Below are 5903 nucleotides of genomic sequence, written 5' to 3' on the forward strand. Positions count from 1 at the left end.
AGAAACTGCCAGTTGACAGGTTTGCCAAATTCTTTCTTAATATTCAAAGAAATGGCAGAAGCAGATTTCAGAAACTCTGTGCCAATGGCAACCTTGGATAAAATTAGAAAATAAATTTGAGTCCTTAACACAAGAAAAAGGAATTACCGTGCACCCAGCTATATGAAGTCATGTGAACAGCCTTGCTTCACTGCGTCATTGAGTTTTTAGACAGGTAAATCAGGAGAATTTTATGTGAAAATTATATCTTGATTTCCATAAGACATTTCTTAGCTGTTTCATACCACTTTGAGGGTTGGTTAGAAGGGTTTGGACTGGCTGAGTAAATACTCTATAAGAATCTAGATTTAAAGGGTTGATATCAAGTTGGAAGGAGATTTAGAATTTCAGTTGATATAAATATACTTTCCTGTAATGTAACAGGGACTCTTGACCTAAAAAAGGATTATTAGAATATTTGTGAACCATAGGTATAGGTACGAAATGAAATAAAAACATTTACTTCAAAAGTTTATATGAGGATTAAAGGTGGACATGTTTGTTACAAAATAGAAACTCCATAAATATCACTCTGATCTCTTGCTCCCTGGCTCAAAACATAATGTTTACTTTTCATCCTGTTCATGCTTGGATATCACCATAACTAAAGCAAAATATATGCATACTATGATTCTAACTTTGTTAATATTTGGTGTTCTATTAGCTTAAAAACCACTCTCCATATATTATATGGAGAAGTGGAACCACTCTCCATATATTATACTATATAATGTTGTTTATATTTTGAATGTTGGCTATATACTTATTTTGAAACAAAAATAGCTTAGTCACATTTAACAATTAATATTTATGCTTTTTGATGAGAGAAAATAAAAAACCAACTCATTCTTTTACATTACCTACATTTTCTCATAAAATGAAAATAGAAAGCATATCTAACCATGTTCTCATGACTATCTATGTCTTTGGTTTCTCTTTCTGTGAATCTTAACTGCAGAATGATGGCCCCATAAAGATAAATGTAAAAGAATGCTTTTTACAGCACTGTTTGAAATTGGACAAATAAAATAAAATTGTGCTTTTAAGGGAGTGGTTATATAAGTTACAGTACATCTATACAATGGAATTATATGTAACAGTAAACAATAAGGAGATGAGCCTATAAATATTGACTTGGTGAGATCTCAAGACAGCTTAGAAAATAAATAAAGCCTTGGTACTGTATACTTCCAATAATATAAGTAAAAGGACAATGGACATATGAAAGTAAGTGTGTGTGTGTGTGTGTGTGTGTGTGTGTGTGTGTGTGAGTGCATAGGAATAGGGGCTAGAAGATGGTACTTACTCTATTCAAATTTTATTTTACCTTTTACATTTTCAGTGAAGTATAGTTGATTTATGCTGTTGTGTATTTTCTTGCGTACAGCAAAGTGATTCTGTTATATATATTCTTTTCCATTATGTTTATTACAGAACATTGAATATAGTTCCCGGTGCTGTACAGTAGGAACCTACTCTTTATTTTATATATAGCAATTTATATCTACTAATCCAAAACTCCTAATTTATCCTCACCTCCCTTCCCCTTTTGGTAACCATGAGTTTGTCCTCTATGTCTGTGAGTCTATTTCTGTTTGTAAATAAGTTCATTCAGTACTTACTCTTTTGATAGTATGATCTCTGATGAGAGAATAGGGAATCAGTACTAGTGAAATGAATGGGACATTTATATTTTATTATTATTATTTCTATATTGATCAAGACTTTTAAACAAAAATGCACAAATGTGTATCTAGTATAAAAATAACAAATAATGAAAAATAATACTGATATTATTTGTGGAAGTTTAAAGTATAAATTGACAAACACAGAGCTTCCCTGGTGGCTCAGATGGTAAAGCATCTGCCTACAATGCAGGAGACCCGGGTTCGATCCCTGGGTTGGGAAGATCCTCTGGAGAAGGAAATGGCAACCCACTCCAATATTCTTGCCTGGAAAATCCCATGGATGGAGGAGTATGGTAGGTTACAGTCCATGGGGTCTCAGAGAGTCGGAGACAACTGAGCGACTTCAGTTTCAGTTTCAGAGTCATTGGTCAAGAGACGGATTCTTCTTTAAGCCAGGTCTCAAAGAGCATGATAATAACCAGATGAAAAAATGAGGACTCAAATCCTAACTGCAATTTGTTTGTTTAAAGAGAATAATGAAATAATATTCTCATGATTAAAATTTTCTTTAAAAGTCTAATTTGCCTGTACAAAGAAGCAGTTTTACCATTTGCAATTAGTCTTCTTTAAAAAACTAGAGAGCAAATATAATTACTGTATTTCCTTTTTTGCAACCATTCACATGAAAAGATCTAAACCAACAATATAAAAGAGGGAGATTCATTAACTAGGTTTTATTTTATATTATCATTGCAATTAATTTGTCTAGATTGACCCCCTCAAAATAAGAGCTCATCTTCTACTTTTGATATTCACAAGAGGGATTCAGGCTCTAATGTTGATTGTGATCATGATAGTCTCCTGTACCACCTCCAGTCCCTCTTCCTCTTTTTCCCTTTATCTTCCTCTTCTTTTCTTCCCCTCCACTTCCTCCTGCTTCTCCTTTTTTCCCTTCTATATTTTCAAATGGTACTTTTTGTTCATTTAGTTACCGAATCAGAATGCATAGAATGGATTTTCCTGTTAACTGTACTAAAGAATAGGCATCAGTGAAAAACATCTCTAAACATTCTTTCAAAGAAACCTTTGGAGAGAGCATCCTCGAGCTCAGTGTCCCCAGGAATACCTCAATCACATAGTCCAACCTTTACATTTCCAATTTTTGACCCATGCAATTTCAGAGACTGCTGGGTGTAAAATAAGTGGTCTGATGCCAATCAGTCATTGCACTTGCATTTAGATATATTCCAGAGAACTAATTGGTCTTTTTTTAGGGTGATACTTTGATGTTGCTGGTGTCAAAAACTTCACCCCCTCCTGCTAGAGACCGGTATCCTTCTAAACAGGTCGTAACTTCTCTGTCTATCTTGGCAAGTTATATCTGCTTTTAAAGAGGCTGTCAGTTTGGTCATAGGTCACTTAAAGCACTTATTTTGTAAATTGCGGGTGTTTGATTCTCTCAGAGGTGTCAGAGCACTTTGTTCTTATTTCTTTCTAAATTTTGCCATGAAGAAAAAGAGCTGTCATAAATCACCTTCTTTGACTTTCACTGGGTAAGGACTGTGTCCTTCAAATTCAAGGAACAGTTACTACTACGTGAATTTCTTTGTTCTGCCTATTAGAAAGAAATAGACAAATATTTGTAAAATCATATATAACCATCTGTATGATAAGCTCATTCCTAGTACAGTAATTATGTAGTGATCCAGGCCAGCCTGGGGATTTCCAGATGGCACTAGTGGTAAAGAACCCATCTTCCAATGCAGGAGACATAAGAGATGCAAGTTCAATCTCTGGATTGGGAAGATCCCCTAGAGAAAGCCATGGCAACCCACTCCAGTATTCTTGTCTGGAGAATCCTATGGACAGAGGAGCCTGATGGGCCAGAGTCCATAGAGTTGCTAAGAACTGGACACAACTGAAGTGACTTAGCACACACGCACACCATGCCAGCCTACATAGAGAAGGCCACCCTGTCCCATTCAATAGGGGTGGGAACAAGACCTCTCCATTTTTAACATCTCATCCATGAAGACTCCACCAAGGTTCTTTATCTATTTGCAACACACTCCTCTATGAACCCAGATGTAGAAGGGAGAGACATTCTAGATTTTAACTTGACAAATATTCATCTTTGTTTGGGTTCCATTTTGAAGTGTGCATGTCTGAAAATCATTATTATGTTAGTTTAGCTCAAAGTCTATGCCATGGCTCAGCATAGATATTTATGTCTTGAATTTGTCTTGCTTCCAGCCCCTGACACAAATCTAGTGAAAAAAAAATGCTACCTGACTGAGGTTAAATTTTCAGCCATCTCATTTGAAATCAGAATTTAGTGTAGTTAGAGAACATAAAGTGATGCTTTATGCTCTCAACAAATATTTAGTATCTCTTCTGTTTTAAGCACTTTTCCTGGCTTTTGATAAAGCAGATAAAAGCACTTTTTGCATGGTTCCTCAGAACTAGCTGTCAAAGCAAGGAATTCCAGTCCTAGGTGGTGGGTGCTCCTTCATGTGCCGTTTATGAGTTGGCCAAAGGCCAGGATAAGATTAGGCTATTGCAGAACATTAGCCCATAATCAAGAATCATCAGCCTCACAAAGAAGGTCAATATCATGAAAAAGACATTAAAAATTCCATGGAATGCCCTATGAAGCAGAGTTAATATGCTAAGCACCTCATTAAACAGACTTAATAGGCTAAATACTGAATAAAAAGGAGAAATATCTTAGGTAAGAAAGATATATAAAATACAAAAATATGTAGAATTATATGTCAAAGTTAAAAATACGGGTAAATTTTGGAGAAATAATACAATGTTCAAGCTGGTGCAAGAAAAAAATATTAAATATGAATAGGCTTAAAATAAAGAAATTTGAATGTAATAAAAAGTCATATGCCTCAAATAGTTCTAGGCATAGAGAATATTACAGGTAAACACTGTCAAAATGTCAATAAGTAGATTTTATGTCTTTCTCAACATGCTTCTGTTGGGCAACATATATTAAGTTGGGCAAAATGTCCAATTATTTTAATTATGTATGTTTAACCTTGATACTAAACTAAGAAAACAAAATTATAGACAAATTTCAAAATAGACTGGTACAAAAGTAATTATGGTTTGGTACCCTGATTTTAAATCATTTAAACTAGGCTCAAACACTTCTTTATTAATCAAAATAGGAACTATTACACAATCAACACAAATCTGCCAATGAGAAATGTTTGTTTATTCATATAGCATAAAAATCCGTAGCTTCCCAGGTGGTGCTAGTGGTAAAGAACCCGCCTGCTAATGCAGCATACATAAGAGATGGGGGTTTGATCCCTGGGTCAGAAATATTCCTTGGAGAAGGGCGCAGCAACCCACTCCAGTATTCTTGCCTGGAGAATCCCATGGACAGAGGAGCCTGATGGACTACAGTCCATAGGGTTGCACAGAGTCAGACATAACTGAAGTGACTTAGCACACACAAAAATCCATATTTCAGAATTCAGTGAACTCTTAGGAAGATTTTCTGTGTCCTTCTGGTTGTGGAAACACTTTCCCTGCAAAAAGTTGTTGAGGTGGCTAGAACTCAGGTGAATATAGAAAATAAGGCAAAACTTTGTGGCCCAATTCATTCAACTTTTGAAGTATTTTATATGTGACATTTGGTACTAGTGATAAACCTGCCTGCCAATGTAGGAGACTTAAGAGATGCAGGTTTGATCCTTGGGTCTGGAAGATCCCCTGCAGGAGGAAATGGCAACCCACTCCAGTATCCTTGCCTGGAGAATCCCATGGACAAAAGAGCTTTGCAGGCTACAGTCCATGGGGTTGCAAAGAGTTGGACATGACTGAAGTAACTTAGCACAGCACAGCACATTGTGTGACCTGTGATCAGGTTTTACTGTGGAGAAATGAGACCTTTCCATGGACCAATACTGGGGTTGCAGGAGTTGCGGTTTTCAGTGTATTTCATTGATTTGCTGAGCATGCTTCTCAGATATAATGGTTTCCCTGGGACTCAGAAAGCTGTAGTGGATCAGAGCAGCTGCAGACAACCAGTGACCATGACCCTTTTTTAGGGTGCAAGTTTGGCCTTGGGAAGTGCTTTGGAGCTTTTTCTCAGTCCAGCCACTGAGCTGGTCATTGCAGGTTGTTGTATAAAATCCAATTTTCATCACACTTCATAATCTGATCAAGAAACTGTTCACTGTTGTTGTATAGAATAAGAGAAGATGACACTTCAAA

At 36.2% G+C, this 5903-nt stretch overlaps 1 non-coding gene across 1 annotated transcript; it reads left to right on the plus strand.

Moving 5' to 3' along the window:
* Window positions 1–1875: 1875 nt before the first annotated feature.
* TRNAC-ACA (transfer RNA cysteine (anticodon ACA)) lies at window positions 1876–1947 on the plus strand. Its single transcript has one exon. It is a non-coding gene; the product is annotated as a tRNA-Cys (tRNA).
* Window positions 1948–5903: the final 3956 nt, after the last annotated feature.

The sequence above is a fragment of the Bos javanicus genome, chromosome 9, assembly GCF_032452875.1.
Source record: "Bos javanicus breed banteng chromosome 9, ARS-OSU_banteng_1.0, whole genome shotgun sequence".
In the NCBI taxonomy this organism is placed as follows: domain Eukaryota; kingdom Metazoa; phylum Chordata; class Mammalia; order Artiodactyla; family Bovidae; genus Bos; species Bos javanicus.